General features: G+C 44.0%; 1 non-coding gene across 1 annotated transcript; it reads right to left on the bottom strand.

Annotated features, from left to right (window-relative positions):
* Window positions 1-16,270: 16,270 nt before the first annotated feature.
* On the bottom strand, window positions 16,271-16,375 carry LOC138829341 (U6 spliceosomal RNA). The gene has a single exon (XR_011372549.1). It is a non-coding gene; the product is annotated as a U6 spliceosomal RNA (small nuclear RNA).
* Window positions 16,376-16,854: the final 479 nt, after the last annotated feature.

Genomic DNA, 16,854 nt, shown 5'->3' with positions numbered 1-16,854 from the left:
GTGGGGGCACCCAGGATTTGGCACCCCTCCTGGAATATATTAATCCCTTGATAAATATTTGTGGGGAAAGAGGGAGAAGAGGAGGAGGGGAGGGGGGAGAGGGAAATCTCCAGCAGCACAGCTCACTTAATGGAGGTTGTGCTTGTCTAGTCAGAGGCTAGAAGGTTCTTGCTGAGAATGATAAGGAAAGTGTATGGATTAAAATAAAGAGCAGGGGTCAGTGGCTCACACCTGGCATTCTAGCTTCTTAGGAACCTGAGATCTGAAGATCAGGGTTGGAAGTCAGACCAGGCAGGAAAGTGTGAGACTCTTATCTCCAATTAATCAGCAAAAAACCAGAAGTGAAGCTGTGGCTCAAGCCTTACCTTAAAGGTAAGGGAGGGCATCTAGACCCAGAGTTCCAGTTCTAGTACCTGCACATGCACGCGTGTGCACAAACACACACACACACACACACACACACACACACACAGGTGTGTTAAAGTCCCAATTGCCAGTAGCTCAGGAATGACCTTGTTTAGATATGGGACTTCTACAAATGTCATTGGTAGAGATGACATTGTCGTAGTGTTAGGAAGGCTCATAATCCAGCGTGGTTGGTCTCTTTAAAAGAGGTGCCATTGAGGAGTCAAGCGCCGGTGGCTCACGCCTGTAATCCTAGCTACTCAGTAGGGTGAGATGTGTTGTTGTTCAAAGCCAGGCTGGGCAGGAAAGTCCGTGAGACTCTTATCTCCAATTAACCACCAGAAAACCAGAAGTGGAGCTGTGGTTCAAGTGGTAGCGTGCTCGCCTTGAGTTGAAGAGCTCAGGGACAGCGCACAGGCCCAGAGTTCAAGCCCCACAACCAAAATTAATTAATTAATTAAAAAAAGAAAAGTGGGGCCATTGAGGACAGACACACAGGGAGAAGACCATTAAAGACAGAGGCAAACACTGGTGCAATGCAGCTATAAGCCAAAAGATTTCCAAGACGGCTCCCAAGCCACCAGAATCTAGACAGAGGCAAGAAACAAGTCTGCCATAAGCTTCGGAAGGCGGATGTGCCTGCCAGCACTTTGATTGCACCTCTGTTTTCCAGAAGTGTGAAAGAATGCATTTCTGTTGCTTCAACCATCTCCTTTGGAGCTGGCCTTCTTGCCAATCCTAGCAAACTCATGCTGAAGGAATTCTGCCTTGGATGGGAAGATGAGTAGGACAGTTCCAGGGGTGCCTCTCATAGTAGACATACCTCACCGGAACTCCACCATGAGTCCAAAACCTCTGGACAAGTGGCCTGCAACCGGGGTGTTAAGCACAGGCTCATCTGGGCTCACTGTGGTACCAGTGTCCCAAACCTTCTTTTCTGTCTACCTGCCTCTGGCTCCCTGGAGAGGAATACTTGCAGAACACCCAAGGAGAACCAAGACTGTCTTCTCGTGGACAATGATTCCAGACCAGGCACACCTGAGCTCTCTCTGTATTGTGATCTAGAAGATCTCTGTGCTCTACGCTCTTTCCAAATAAGCCCCAAGCCTCCTCCGGTGAGGATTCCCTTGGTGTTCTGCCCACATGCTCCAACCTCATGATGCCCCAAGGCTTCTGCATTTCTGTCCCCTCTACCCGTGAATGTCTGTGCCTCCCACCCCCCATCCTTCCTTGGCACAAACGGCTCCTTTATGTGTCTCTGGACTCAGGGCCTAGGCTGTGGGTTTCCAACAGCTGCCAGGGCTTTCTCTGACCCACTGTGCTTCAGAATACCCATCCATAAGTGAAAGCACACATGTGTGTGCTCATATCTTAAGCATGCGCTTGCTCTGCACCAACTCAACAACACAGCACAGTGCTCAGAAGCACAGGGGACACATGGAGCTGGGATTGAATCTCCACCTATGATGGTAAGCTCAGATATTTTATTTTGTGACTTCTAGCCTTGTTTCCTCATCTGTAAAACAACTCTAGTAATTCCTGCAGCCAAGAGATTGTCGTGATGGCTAAAGGGTATACACCTGCAAAGAAGGTGGCCCGTACTGTTCAAAATAAACCTTTACATCTGTTTCCCCTTCTCAAAGATGTGAAATTATTCCTACACAGACATGTCATTATTCCCAGACATCTATTTTTACCTGTCTAATTTAAAAAGTAATTTTGATTTAATGACAACTCAAAGCAGAAGGATATTTGTCCCTTTTAATTTTTACTTTAGAAGAGTTAGTGCAAGTGAATACATCCTCTCCAAGAGGCAGGAAATAAAAAGATTTTTGAGGTCTTTATTTCACAGGCATTATACCAGGCCTGGGCAGTGTGTCTCAAAGCCCGTGTTCCCTGTATAAGAATACAGTGCCCTCCTAGATTCTGGCTCACACACCTGAGAGTATGCAGGAAGGAAGAGCAGAAGATGAAGAGGAGAGTTTGGCCTTGGTGCTCCGTGTGGTCATTGGCAAGTTGGGTAGTTTTACTAATTTTTATTTCTTTACCCCAAAGTGGGATGGGCAACTGACCTTTTTTTTTTTGGTCTGTCAGTCATGGTACTTGAACTCAGGTCCTGGGCACTGACTTGGAGCTTTTGCCCGAAAGGCTAACACTCTACCATTTTGAGTCACAGCCCACTTCTGGTTTTCTGGTGGTTAATTGAAGATAAGTGTCTCACAGACTTAACCTGCCCAGGCTGGTTTCAAACTGTGATCCTCAGATCTCAGCCGTCTGAGTAGCTAAGATGACAGGTGTAAGCCACTGGCACCCAGCCAGGCCTGACATTTCTAAGGAGGAAAATGTCTCTGAAAAACCCTTGCAGACTGTATGCAATTATACATTCAGAACTTGACATTGAACCATGCTTAGGCAAAGGTGTAGAGTAGCCTTTGCCAGAACTTTGAGACTCTGCTGAAGTGGGCTGTGGGAGCCTCTTTCTCTCCTCATCCCATTCTATGCCTCACCTGCCCTTACCATAAGGAAGCTGCTACAGACAGGATTAGCATCTCCCCTGCGGCTGTTGCATTGTAACAACATCAGACACCACATTCCCCTGGACAGAGAACAGAAATCTCAGTACTGAGGGGCAGTCCCTTTCCTGAGCACGAGATACTCTCCTGTCAGTAGAAGTGGAACTTCTGCGCAGCTCTAGTGTGCTGATGATTGTTCTCTTGAGTTCCCTAAAAGTGTAAGGCCCTTCTTTCCTTTCTTCCTTTCTTCCTTCCTTCTTCCTTTCCTCTCTTCCTCCTTTTCTTCCTTTCTCCTTCCCTCTCTTCCTCTTTCTCTTCCTTCCTTCCTTCTTCTTTTTCTCCTTCCTTCCCTCCCTCCCTCCCTCCCTTCTTCCCTCCCTCCCTCCCTCCCTCCCTCCCTCCCTCCCTCCTTCCCTCCCTCCTTCCCTGTCTTCCTTCCTTCCTTCCTTCTTCCTTTCCTCTCTTCCTCCTTTTCTTCCTTTCTCCTTCCCTCCCTTCCTCTTTCTCTTCCTTCCTTTCTTCCTTCTTTCCCTCCCTCCCTCCCTCCCTCCCTCCCTCCCTCCCTCCCTCCCTCCCTCCCTTCCTTCCTTCCTTCCTTCCTTCCTGGCTTTCCCCCTTTCTATTTTGGTGTTTGTAGTGGGCCTTGATCTTAGGGCCAAATTTCCCTTGTTTTTGTTTACTTGTTTGTTTGTTTTGTGTTTTGCCCAAGGCTGGCATTCTACCACTGGAGTTAAATCTTCACTTGTGGATTTTTGCTGGTTACTTAGACATCGTGTCTGTCAGATTGTCTGTCCAGGCCAGCTTTGTTCTGAGATCATCAAGATCTCAGCCTCCTGAGTAAGCACGAGCCACCTGTTCTCAACTAGGAGCGCAGGACCTTCCTGCGGAGCCGATGAGGGGCTCCCTCCGGCAGCCACATTGCAACCCCTGCTGTTAACCTGACTGGTTCCCTCAAGCCTCCAACATGTACTTACTGAGTTTCTTTGATTCACTATATTCTATGATCAATGGAAAACCTTTGAACTTTCATTGACAATTGAAAACCTCTCTTGGGCTCCTGGCTAGTTAAACTTGCCAACAAATGAAATACTTTACCATCTACCATCTACAATCTTTAAATCGATGAGGCAAATCCACACAGCAACTGGCCGGGAGCAGACAGTGATGGGTGGTTATTACTAACAGCTAGCATCTTGTTGAATGAAGAGAATATTTTGAGTGACATACTCAGCCAGAATATGACATTATGGGACATTGAGCTCAAAGTGCTCCCTTTAAAACCACCTTGGACTTGTGTCCCTAGAAGAGATGGGGCGGGGGAGGGGGAGGGCTGGGGGGGCGCTAGGGAGAAGGGGTGAGAGCAAAGTCAACATATCTGGTGTTTAGAAACTCAGCATCCCGAAATATCTGTTTTCAAGCTCCATTTCTTTCTTTTCTTGCAGCTGTCACAGTCTAGGATTACACAGGAACCATAACCAACTTTGGGGGAGGTGGATCTGCAGAGAAGAGCCCCACACAGATGAAAGACAAACACACCAGACAAGTGGTCTTCTCTAGTGATTATGTCATTTGGCTTAGCATCCTAAGAGAGGAGGAATTCCCCCCACCCCCACCCCCCGTACCTGACAATAACACTGCTTCAAAATAAAATATGTTGAGGCTGAGAAGTTTATCTTGGCGGAGCATTGTACCATTAACTCAAGATTAAATGCATCCTGTCCAAATTCTTTTGCTACTTGTAATGGTTTCAAGCTCTCCAGGCATCCAGATGATGATTCCATAGATGCCCCAGGAAAAGAAACGAACTGTTCTTCGCATGACAACTGTGGTTTTATTCCTCCTGTCTTCCTCCCAAGCCCCCAAAGGGCCCAAACCCTTTCTTCCTCCAACTACCAGCAGTTGTTGCCTGCTGATGACCCATCACCCAGCCTCTCCCCGGGCACTGCCTGTGGCTGCAAGTCCTGACCGTAGTTTAGTCACTGCACACAAGGCAGCCCGGTCTCATGATTGGCTGGTGTGGGGGGTACAAAAACCCAGCCTCCCCTCTGACCCCCATCCTCCAGTTTGAGACTACTGAAGAACCAGATTTTTCTGGAAGATTGCAAAGGTGTTGAAGCTCAAGCCTATCTTCTGGCCACATTCACTCTCTTCTCTTCGCCCCAGGGGTTGGTCCAGAGGATTTTCTGCCATCAACATATCCCACGTACATCTTCAACTCAGAACTGGGTTGAGGGAAGAGACTCTGTGAGGGATGTCTGGTTCCAGGATAGCAGGGTGCTCAGCAGGGCAGTGGACCAGTGTAAGACTCTGCCAGTAGCACGCTGCAGTGAGTTCTATGTACACCACCGTGGTGTGTGCAGACACAGGGCAGGTGTGTGAGGTGAAGATGACGGGGTGGGGCTGAGGACCACGGATGCCTTGGAGAAGAACAGTGGCAGGCTGGGTAGATAACTAGTCACCATGGTCTAGGATGGCAGCCAGGGTCCTCTTTACCAACCAAGAGCTCATGGTCTCTCACTGGACCCAGGATTTACTTTGTAAGGTTAGCAGCATTCTAGAGATGGTGGGATTCACAACCCCTGGAGCTCTGCTAGGTCCTTGTGCAAGTGCCTTGAGATGCCAGCCAAGTCTCCCTACCCCTCCCTTCTCTGTCCCACTAGCATTCTCTGACAACCTTCCTGCACCTCAGTATCAATTCTAGAGTCAGTTTCCCAGGGAATTCCCAGGATGGACAGGTCTGAAGCGCAGAGCCATAGGGTAGGTGGAGAGCCCACCTTTGGGGCCCGGCATGGATAAGTGTGGGTAACTTCTTTCACTTTGACCTACCGGTCTTTGTATGTACTATTCACTGTCCCTAAATTGTTCTGTTCCTAGATCTTTCCAGAACTCATCATGCAGAGTTCAGTAGACTCCTTCCTGGACCATTTCATCAGACTCACATTTGTCCAGGGACTGCCTGTCTCTTCACAGCCTTAACAACAAGCACCAGAAACTATCTGTTCATTTAATCGTTTGTTTTATTTTCTAGTTTCCTACTAGAGTGTAAGTTCCCTGAAACCTAGACTTTAACATTTAGTGTTGCACTTGATGGCTAGGTGACTATTTTTGAAAGGAAATGAAGTAACAAAGGAAGGTTAGAAAGAAGAAACAAAGCAAGGAAAGATCTGGGGTTCAAATTCTGACTTTGGTAAACCTGGACAGTTTCTTTGATCTCTCACAGATTTTGTTCCCTTTTCGGTCAAAGGAAAAAAGGTTGTTCTTGAACTTCTGGATTCTAGACCTTTGCCTGCCTCAGTTGCTGGGGTGCCTGGGACTACAGGCATGAAACTCCATGCTAAACTTGGAGATGATTTTGAGAGTGACTGATAGCCTGTTTTCAACTGTGAGGATCTTCAACCTTGATAAGTATGTGTGGGCTAAGGTGACGCTCATGTGTATGGGGGGTAGGGGAAGAGCACACATTAGGGGACTGGGACCATAATCAGCCCTCTGAGGAAGCCCTGCTTCGGTCCTCGAAGGAGTCTGTGCTGACTTCTCAGGGCTGCTGGTCCTGGGCTTTGGGGACCAGGTGCCTTGTCTGCTGCTTCGGACTCTAGGAGTTTACATCTTCATTCCCAGTTTCTTTTCAAAGTCTTGTCCTCTTACCTTACTGAGAATTGTAAATGGAATGGGTTTCCTTCCTGTGCTTATGAACTCATTTATTTTAAAAGTAATAAATGGCCTTGGCCAACCTCTGGACAAGTACAGATAAATCAGGAGAAATCAAGGGGCTAAAGCACCATTTTTATTGTTACTGATGTGCTCTCGGGATTTTTCCCCTACATTTTCTTACATTTAATTTTTTTTCCCCAAGAGGTATTTATGTATTATTGAAAAAGTCAGTGAGGATTGGCTATTGATGACAACTAGCAATCCAGTGCTTCAGTGGTTCTAACCCTGACCTACTCTCTATGGATAACTACAGTGTTATGCTAGCATTTGCTTTGGCTATGTCTTAGGAGTTTCTTTCTACCACTACAATATACTTTTGTTGTTGTTGTTGTTGGTCATGTGTCTTGAGCTCAGGATCTCAGCACTGTCCCTGAGCTTTTTTGCTCATGGCTAGTGCTATGCCACTTTGAGTCACAATGCCACTTCTGGTTTTCTGGTGGATGATTGGAGCTAAGAGTCTCATGGACTTTCCTGCCTGGCCTGGCTTTGACACACGATCCTCATATCTCATCCTCCTGAGTAGCTAAAATTGCAGGCATGAGCTACCAGCACCCAGCTTGTTGTACTACTTTAAAATTTTTGTCTTTTGACATATATGATAGTTGGGACTATAGTTCTTTCTTTCACACTCTCATACCATTTGCTCAGCTACAAATTCTCAACTATCTCTTCCATTAAAAAAATATATGTATATCCTAAGTTTGGCTAAATTAATGATGACGACTCTTTTATGCTGGCATAGAGTCCTTCGGAGGTAGTTATTGTCTGGTTTTGTTTGCTTAGCCTTCAATATATCTGTCTCATCTCCACACTCTGAAGTGCTGTTTCCTTAGCATGTTAGTTATTGCATTCAAACCTTAGTGTCCCCAGGGGCACTCCATCTTCTGGTTCGGTCTGATTTGGTCTGGGTGGCTGCTCTTTCATGGCTAACTTTATCTTGAATTTCCTCTTTACCACCTTCCTGAGTCTTCCTATATCTTGGACCTGGAGTTGGATCCTCAGAAGCCTGTATATCCTGAACTTTATTTAAAAAGACTTTTGTTCTTTATTTTTTGTTTTTATTATTGTTATGATTTTTTTCTTATAGTGGGATTTGAACTTGGGGTCTCATACTTGCAAGAGGGAGCTCTACCATTTGAGCCTGTGAGTCATACCCCTAGCTCTTTTAACTTTTATTGTTATTGTTATTATTATTTCTGATGCTTTTGTTTACTGGCTAGTGCTCTACCAACTGGGCCACGCTTCCAACCCAGATTTCTTTGTTTTTAAAATAGAATCTCATGCAGTATTTATGCCTGGGCTACCTGGATTGCAATCCTCCTATTTAGGTTTCCTTATGTAGCTGGGATAACAGGTTTGTCACCAAACCCAGCTTTTTATTGGTCAAGAAGGAGTCATGAACTTTTTCACCCAGACTAATCTTGAGCCACAAGCCTCCCAATCTCAGTAGTAGCTAGGATTATGGGCACGAGCCACCTTCTAGATCCTAAAGTCAATTTCTGTCTCTCTCATCATGGGTGGTGTTTTTGCTTAACTGAATGCTGCGATTTTTCTCTTCCATAGCCTGTTTCACATACAAGCCTTTGATCCATTGTGTATTAAATTTTGCATAGGTTATAATAAATGGATCCAAACTTCTTATTTTACATTTAAGTAACTAAATGTTTCAAAATCATTTGTTCAGCAGATTTTCTTTTTTAAAACCTTTGAATGGAGTTTGTATGTTTTTTTTTTGTTTGCTTGTTTTTTGAAGTCAGTTGTCTACATAGTCATGGGTCTGTTTACTTTGTTTTATTGTTTTATTTATCTATTTTCTAGTCTCTTGGTAAGGAATTATTTTAGCTGTTGCTTATCTGAAAAAGTCATTATTTCATTCTTGGTTTTTGGAAGATAATTTCACTGCATGAAGACTTCTATGTTGACTTTTTTTCTTCCATTGCTATAAAGATGCTATATGCTATTTCTTTCCTTTTCCTTCCTTCCTTCCTTCCTTCCTTCCTTCCTTCCTTCCTTCCTTCCTTCCTTCCTTCCTTCCTTCCTTCCTTCTTTCCTTCCTTCCTTCCTTCCTTCCCTCCCCCCACTCTCAACTCAGGGTATCAGGCTTGCTCAGCTTGCTTGTTCACATTAAGTTCTCTCCTACTTGAACCACTCCCCCAGTTATAAAGGTGCTGTGTTACTGTTTTTGGTCTTGCCTTGCTTTTGTTGAGAAATCTGCCGTCCTTCTTATCTTTTTTCCCTGTGGCTGCTGTTGGGATTTTTCTTTTTATATTATCACTAGTTTAAAGAAATTTAATCATACTATGTCTTGGTATGGTTTTGTTTATGTTTGTTCTAGTCTCCCAGTTTTCTTTCAATCTGGATAAAATACTTTTATGCCCCTCTCCACATCTTTCCTTTTCTTTGAGGACATTAGTGTCCCAAGTCACTCACTCGCTGCCACATCTGCCTTTAGATGTGAGTCACTAAGTGGGCCTGGAGCTGTGATCATTTGTTGTTGAGTACATTCAGCAGTAACCCTTTCTTACTTGTGAATGCTTGTGTTTGCCCTACATTTCACTGATGCTTCATTATGTTTGCTTGTTTGTTTTTGAAATGGGTTTCACTACCTTGCCAGGCTGATCTCCAGCCCCTGAGCCCAAGCAATCCTCACCTCCCCCCTCCCCCTCCCCCACCCCCAGCTTCTAGTTGCTGGGACTACAGGGTGCCACCATGCCCAGCTTCTGATCGGTTTATATTCTTTTCTTTTTTCCTATGCTTTTTTTGGGGGGGGGCATGCTTTATTCTATCCTCCCTCCCATTCCTTTCTTCTTCCCTCTCTCCTTTCCTTCCTTCCTTCCTTTCTCCCTTCCTCTATCCCTTCCCTCTTCCTCTCTCCCTTTATTTCTCTTTTTTCCTCCTTTCTTTCTGTCTTTCCCTTCCCCTTCATTTCCCTCTTATTTCTTTTCTTTATTTCTCTTTCTTTATTTCATTCTCTCCCTCCCTTCCTCCTTCCCTCCCTCCCTCCTTCCCTTCCCTTCCCTCCTCCCTCCCTTCCTTCCTTCCTCCCTTCCTTCCTTCCTTCCTTCCTTCCTTCCTTCCTTCCTTCCTTCCTTCCTTCCTTCCTTCCTTCCTTCTTTCTTTTCCTAGCACTGGGGCTTGAACTCAGGGCCTCATGCTCTCAGCATTGTTTTGCTTATGGCTGGCACTCTACCATTTGAGCCACATCTCTACTTCTGGCTTTTTACTGATTAACTGGAGATAAGAGTCTCTTAGATTTAGCTACCCAGGCTGGATCTGACCCATGATCCTCAGATCGTAGCCTCCTGAGTAGCTAGAGCTACAGGCATGAGCCACCAGCGCCTATCTTTACTGCTATTCCTTGAAGTTCACTGCCATGCTCTGAATGTTATCTCCCAAACCTTGTTGAAATTTAATTATTATTGTGCTGGTGTTGAGAAATAGGCTCTAGAAGAAATACTGACATCTTGAGGGCATAGACTTTACAAATAGATAAAGACTGTTATTACAGGAGTGATCACAGGAGTGGGTTCTTATAAAAGAGGAAGGCCCTTGGTATCTTTTTTCTTTCTTGCATGCATTTCCACCATATGAGGCTTTCTGTCATATTTTCAGCAACAAGAAAAGAAGGCCCTAAACAGATGTTGTCTCTCAATCCTCGGCATCTCAGCCTCCAGAATCACAAACAAAACAAATTGCTGGGGCTTACAATTCATCCAGTCTGTGATATCCTGCTATAGCAGCAGAAATGGACTAAAACATTTATTCATCTTTTTCTTGAAGTGTATACTCTGCTATTAATCTCATCCAATATACATTCCATATGGGATGTGAGAAATGTTCATCTCTACGTCTGAATATGGTGGAATACGTCTATGATCTTGGTTGTGTGGGCCACAATCACACATAGTGGCAGGACAATTTCCATCTAAGGCCAGCTATTGGCAAAAAGTGTGAGACCTTCTCCAAAAAAATAACTAAATTAAAAAAAGAATTGGGAGCCTGGCTCAAGTAGTAAAGCCCCTACCTTGCAAGTAAGTGGCCCTCAGTTCAAACTCCAGTACCAACAACAAAACAACAATTTTATCTCTAGTTCTTTTATGTCTCAGTTATATCTCTAATCTCTCTACTACACATGTGGAATCTTTAAACTTCTAACTTCTTGGAGATGAAAAGACAATTGTAAAATGTATTCCAAATGTCTGTGTCTAATATTCCTGCATGTGTGCCATTTCTGAGTGGATTCCCATTGACTGAGTTTTCTCCCAGCTTTTATGCTAATTTTTATTAGATGCCAGGCATTGTGTATTTTATCTACATGGGTTCTGGATATCTTCACAGTCCTGAAAAATACTTTTGAGTTAAATACACAGTTAAATACATGGAAGCAGTGTGATCCTTTTAGCTCTTGCTCTTACTTATTTATGGCAGTAGTGAGGTTTGAACTCAGGATTTCCCCCCTTGCTAGGTAGGAGCTCTACCACTTGAGCTATGCCTCAGTGCTGGTTCTTTCTTTTAAACTTCGTTAAATGACAACATAGCAGTACATGCTGAGGTGTTGCTTTGCAGGATAGCTGCTGTCTTATGAAATATGAAATGCTCCAGGAACGCACTAGCGTCAACCCTGTTACCTCACAACCCTATTACCTCTTTTACCTCACCTAGTGAGTGTTGCACACATCTGCATTGGTAAGCACTCAACTGGGTCTTCTTGAGGTCTCTGACATTCCTTTCTGTGAAGCTCTATCCACGATTCTGTCTGGTATTCCATCTTATGAGTGCGAACTGCCTTAGTTTCTCTATTCTGCTAGAGTTCTTACTCCAACTCAACCCAGAGGAAACTTCTGCACACTAAATGATTCACTCTTATCTCATGATAAGAGTGGGTCTTTGTCACCCAATGTCCAGTGTCTTGAGAGTCATGGTTTTATGCATTCTGCTTGGTTCTCTTCTACATGTTTCAAGTAGAAGGGTAAATATGGTTCTTATCTCCCCCTCCTCCTCCTCTTCCTCCTCCTCCTCCTCTTCCTCCTCCTCCTCCTCCTTCTCTTCCTTTTCATCTTCCTCCTCTCCTCCTTTTCCTCTTCCTCCTCTCCTCCTCCTCTTTCTCTTCCTTTTTCTCTTCCTCTTCTTTATTGTGAGATTTCCCCATATACATATATGTGTTGTGTGTACATACACACACACACACACACAATGTATTCCAATCAATCTCATCTCTTCTATCATTCTCCTTTTCCTCCTTCCTCAGTTTTGAAGACAATTTCAACAGGCATAAACACATCGACCACGTTCACCCTCCTTGTTAACTCTACCTCTCCCAATAGTACAGGCTCCCCCAAGAGCGTGCTTTTTCCCCTCCCCACACCCTTATTGGTCAATAGCTTTCACTGAGATCCTCCATGTTGTGAGATCAAACCCAGTGCTTCACGTGTGCTAGGAAAATGTTCTACCATTGAGTTATATTCTCAGTACCTCTCTTACTTTCTGTTATTGTTTTGTGATTTTTATCTTTATTTGAGGCAGAGTCTCACTATTTACTCCAGTCTGTTTGAACTCAGGGAACTACTCAGCCTTTCCAGTACTGACATTATAGTTACGCTCCACCAGATCTGGTGGCAGTGGCTGCTTCTTCCTCCCCCCTCCGCCTCCTCCTTCTTTTTTTGTTGGTCATGGGGCTTGAATCTCAGGGCTTGGGCACTGTCCTTGAGTTTTTGTGCTCAAGGCCAGCATTCTACCACTTTGAGCCATAGCTCTACTTCCAGTTTTTCTAGTGGCTAATGGGAGATAAGAGTCTCTTGGCCTTTTCTGTCTTAGTTGGCTTCAAACCACAATCCTCAAATCTCAGCCTCCTGAGTAGCTAGGATTACAGGTATGAGCCACTGGTACCTGGTTTTCTTTGATTTCTTACTTCTTCTTTTAGTGTAGTTTATTGTGCAGCAACTTCCTGAGGAAATATTTGTGGGAAATTGTCAGGATCTTTCAAATCTGAACTTTTTCAACTTAATTTGATCATTCATTTGACTGGGTTTAACCATCTAAAATTTCAAACTATTTCTCTCATTTTTGGGGGGCAAGAGGTATGAGGCTTGCGCTCCACTCTTGTTTGGCTTTTTTCCACTCAAGGCTCACACGCTGCCACTTTAGCCATGCCTCTACTTCTACGTTTTTCTGGTTAATTGGAGATATGAGTGCCTTGACTTTGCTCAAGCAGGCTTCAAACTGGGATCCTCAGATCTCAGCCTCCTGAGTAGCTAGGATGACAGATGTGAATCACTGGCACCGCTGATCGCTCAAAATGTTTAAGGCCTTGCTTTCTTGTATTTTTAGCTTCTAGTTTTCTACTTGGTTTTCTCTCTGAGAAAACTTTTAGGATATCTTCTTTTACCTCTTATTAATACATCTTATCACAATGGGCTTTTTTTTTTTATATGTTGAGCACATAAAAAAAACCCTCTTTCTATTAAAAGAAATATCTTCTAGCTCTGGGAAATTTTCTTGTGTAATTTCTGTGAATACTAGCTCTGGATTTCCTAAAGTTTAGATACACATCTTCTAACTGATGTGAGTTACATCTTCTAACTGATGTGAGTTGTTGTTGTTGTTGTTTGTCAAACTGTTTCGACTTTTCCATCATACTAGAGGTTCCTACAAACATCTGGTACCCTCTGGCTACCCATCAACATTGAAGAGTGAGGGACTCCATTACCTTTGAATACCTACCTGTCTTGGTGTTCATTACCTGATAGATTTTATTATATATGATCAACAGATGTGTCTGGGTCTTTGAGTGAATTTTCAATGTCAGTAGTCACAAATTCTTTTTTTTTTTTGTTAGTCAGTTTCTATAATGATAATATTTTCTCTTGGCAAAATGGTTGTGGAGAAATTTGGGGAATGATAGATGCCACTCTTTGGAGAGTTGGTCAGAGAGAGTGTCCTCATTGCAGGGTAGTATCTTGGTGGGGTTCCGTGTATTTCCATCCTCTTCTTTCAGGATGGAATATCTCTCTGCAGTGCTTGTGTCTCCGCCATGATACCTTCTGCAGTTCAAATTCTTTTTTTTTTTTTTTTTTTTTTTTTTTGTTGGTCGTGGAGCTTGAACTCTGCGCTTGGGCACTGTCCTTGAGCTCTTCAGCTCAAGGCGAGCGCTCTAACTCTTCAGCCACAGTGCCACTTCTGGTTTTCTAGTAGTTTATTGGAGATAAGAGTCTCACGGACTTTCCTGCCTGGGCTGGATTTGAACCGTGATCTCAGCCTCCTGAGTAGCTAGGATTACAGGCGTGAGCCACCAGCACCCAGCCAGTTCAAATTCGTCAGAGTGATCCTTCAACTGTTCTGGCAAAGTGAGTGCCCAGGATATGGACAGGAGAGTATCTGGAGATCTGGTTGCTTCTTGTGTAGAATTGTTGCAATTTCTCCAGTTTCCAGCCTGTTCTAAAGGTCCACCTTCAGAGAGAGTCACTGCCTCCAATTTTGAGCCTCTCCACAGTGCTGTGGCTTACACTGGGTCATTTCTAGATGATTCCACTGAAGGGTGCTGATGTCTTTTCTTCTCTTACTTGTCTGAGATGCCATTAACTGGTCTGTTTCATTGGAACTTCATTGATGCCTCTTGTTGGCTGTTGTCCGTCCCCCTTGCAATGTGCTTAATCTACTTAAAAGAAAGTTAGACCATTCTCTCAGTGAGTCAGAGAAATCAGATTAGAGTTGGCTAATCCACCAGTTTTCCAGCTCCCAGAATGTGGTAGCTATCTCTTGTTTGCTGTCATCCTCTCTCTTGTTCTCTTTGTCCTTGTGGTTTGTGCCTTTTACATTCCTCTTCTATCATTTGAGTGGAATTCCGGGAGGCAAGGGAGATAATCTGTGTGTCCATGGGGCATTTACTGGGAAGACAAAGCATGGGCCCAGGCCCATCCAATGTAGAAACTTGTGGAGGTCACTTGGCTTGCAGTTTACGCTCCCTTTTGACCAGAGCCTGCTGCTGTCCATTGTTCAGGAAAGGAGCAAGGCTGGGACTACAAATGTACTACTGAAGGCAGTGCACAGCACTCAGACATGGCCGAAGGGATTTCTTTTAGTTTCTTCCAAACCCCTGTGTTCATGCCTCCTCTTGTAAGGCTCAAGAACAGTCTGGCCCACCCAGCTTGGGGATTCTCAGCTCTAATCATGCTAATTTAATCTATACCCAGCGAGCTCCACGCAGCATCTTTACTTCATGTCTAGACCCTCTTGAGATGTGATAAAAACTTCTCTGAGCTGGCTGGAGCCCACTGAACAGAGTCCTTATGTCCTGCCCATGTTAACAAAGGTTTGATATTAAAGACTGATGGGGGCGGAATTACTCACTAATCTAGGTTTTCTGGTGGTGAACTTTACATGAACAATGTCCCTTTGATCTTCGGAAGCAGGCCACAGAATCCTGCCCACTTGGGGCTTATAGCAGACTCTAAGGGTCAGGTTGGAGGCCCCAGAGAGTCCAGTTTCCAGAGCTTCACGTTAGAGTCATTTGCATTTCAAAGACTTGGGATCAGTTTCCAAGAAGTATTTTGGGGAGAGATTACTTCTAATTTCTAATGACTCAAAAGGCTGGGCAATTGTTGGCCACCCAGCTGAAGCCTGTCCAGGAGAGAGTTTCAGAATGAAACCAGAGATGGTAACACTAAGCCACGGCGGGGAGGAAGCACCCGGGTGGCTGGAGTGAGTGGAAAGGAAGACACAGGGAGCGGAAACCAGTTGAAGAGCTACATTCATGGTCTACCTGCACTTCTAACCTCTTCCTCCCCTCTCCCCCATTTCCAGTAGAAGAGCGAGAGGAGCCTTCGTAACTGTCTGCTAACCACTCTAGTACCAAAATGGAGGAACATAGCCAGGCGCCAATAGCTCACGTCTGTAATCTTAGCTACTCAGCAAGTTGAGATATGAGGATTGTGGTCCAAAGCATCTAGGCAGCCAAATCTGAAAGACTCATGTCCAATTAAACTAGCAAAAAGCCAGAAGCGGAGGTATGGATCAAGTGGTAGAGTGAAAAAGCCAACCAAGAGCGTAAGGACAAGCTCTAGTACTCCTCTCTTTTTCTCTGTCTTTCTCTCTCTCTCTGTCTCTCTGTCTTTATCTCTGTGTCTCTGTCTCTGTCTCTCTACCTCTCTGTGTCTCTATCTCTCTCTCACACATACAAAGGAAATTAAATACAGGACAGAAGTCTCATCAATGGCCAAGCAGTGCAGCCTGTGCAGAACTGGAAGTTAACTGTCCCATTCCATAGTCTTGAGTTGTTCGCCTAGTGTCTTCATTTCAAATGGTCATATGCACCTAGTTATTTGAGCTATTGTGATCCTCTGCTAAGAATATCATAGGCAGTCTAATTATTACAAATGAGAGAAATGATGCAACCTATGTTTCTTTGAGTCTGGCTTGCTTTTTAAAAAAAATTTAAGTGTTGATTTATTAGAAGTAGCAATAAAATAAAGTTTAATGGGTCAATAAAAACAATAAACATTAAAGTATAGAAAAAAATTAACCCTGATAAACTGGTAAACTCTCAGTCCCCACCCCCAAATTAAGAAACAATACACGGGGGGTGGGGTAAGAAGAGCTAAACCAAATTTAAGGTCAGAGAGAGTGCCTCATGTAGATTACACAGTACAAATGTGGAATGCATCACGAATTTGGGTGTCACCCTTGTGCAGGGGCCATGCTAATCTTCTCTGTATCGTTCCCGTTTTAGTATATGTGCTGCCGAAGCGGACACTGGCTTGCTTTTCTTAATATAATTTTTTCCAAGTCTTTCCATTTCCTTACGAATAGGGAAATGTCATTCTTTCTGAGGGATGTGTAGAATTCCACTGTGCATATATACCACATTTTCTTGATCTATTTATCCACAAAAGACATCATTTTTCAGTTTTAAACCAGTAGTAGGGCTTAAACTCAGGGTCTCATGCTTTTACTTAGCTTTATTGCTGAACGCTGACACTCTACTATTTGAGCCACAGCTCCATTTCTGCCTTTTTGCTGGTTAACTGGAGATAAGAGTCTCCTGGACTTTTCTTTAAAGGCTGGCTTTGAACCTAAGTCTTCACATCTCAGCTTCCTGAGTAGCTAGAATTTGAGATATGAGTTACCTTTTTTGTTTATTTAAGCATAAAATTGGAAAAAAACAACCAACAAAAGAGCATTATAAGTAAAATTTGGCACATTCATATATATGATGGACATTAACATTATA

The sequence above is a fragment of the Dipodomys merriami genome, unplaced genomic scaffold (genome assembly GCF_024711535.1).
Source record: "Dipodomys merriami isolate MVZ:Mamm:240054 unplaced genomic scaffold, mDipMer1.0.p SCAF_17, whole genome shotgun sequence".
In the NCBI taxonomy this organism is placed as follows: Eukaryota; Metazoa; Chordata; class Mammalia; order Rodentia; family Heteromyidae; genus Dipodomys; species Dipodomys merriami.
The sequence above is the reverse complement of the archived record's forward strand: the minus strand, read 5'-3'. Positions and strand labels throughout refer to the sequence as shown.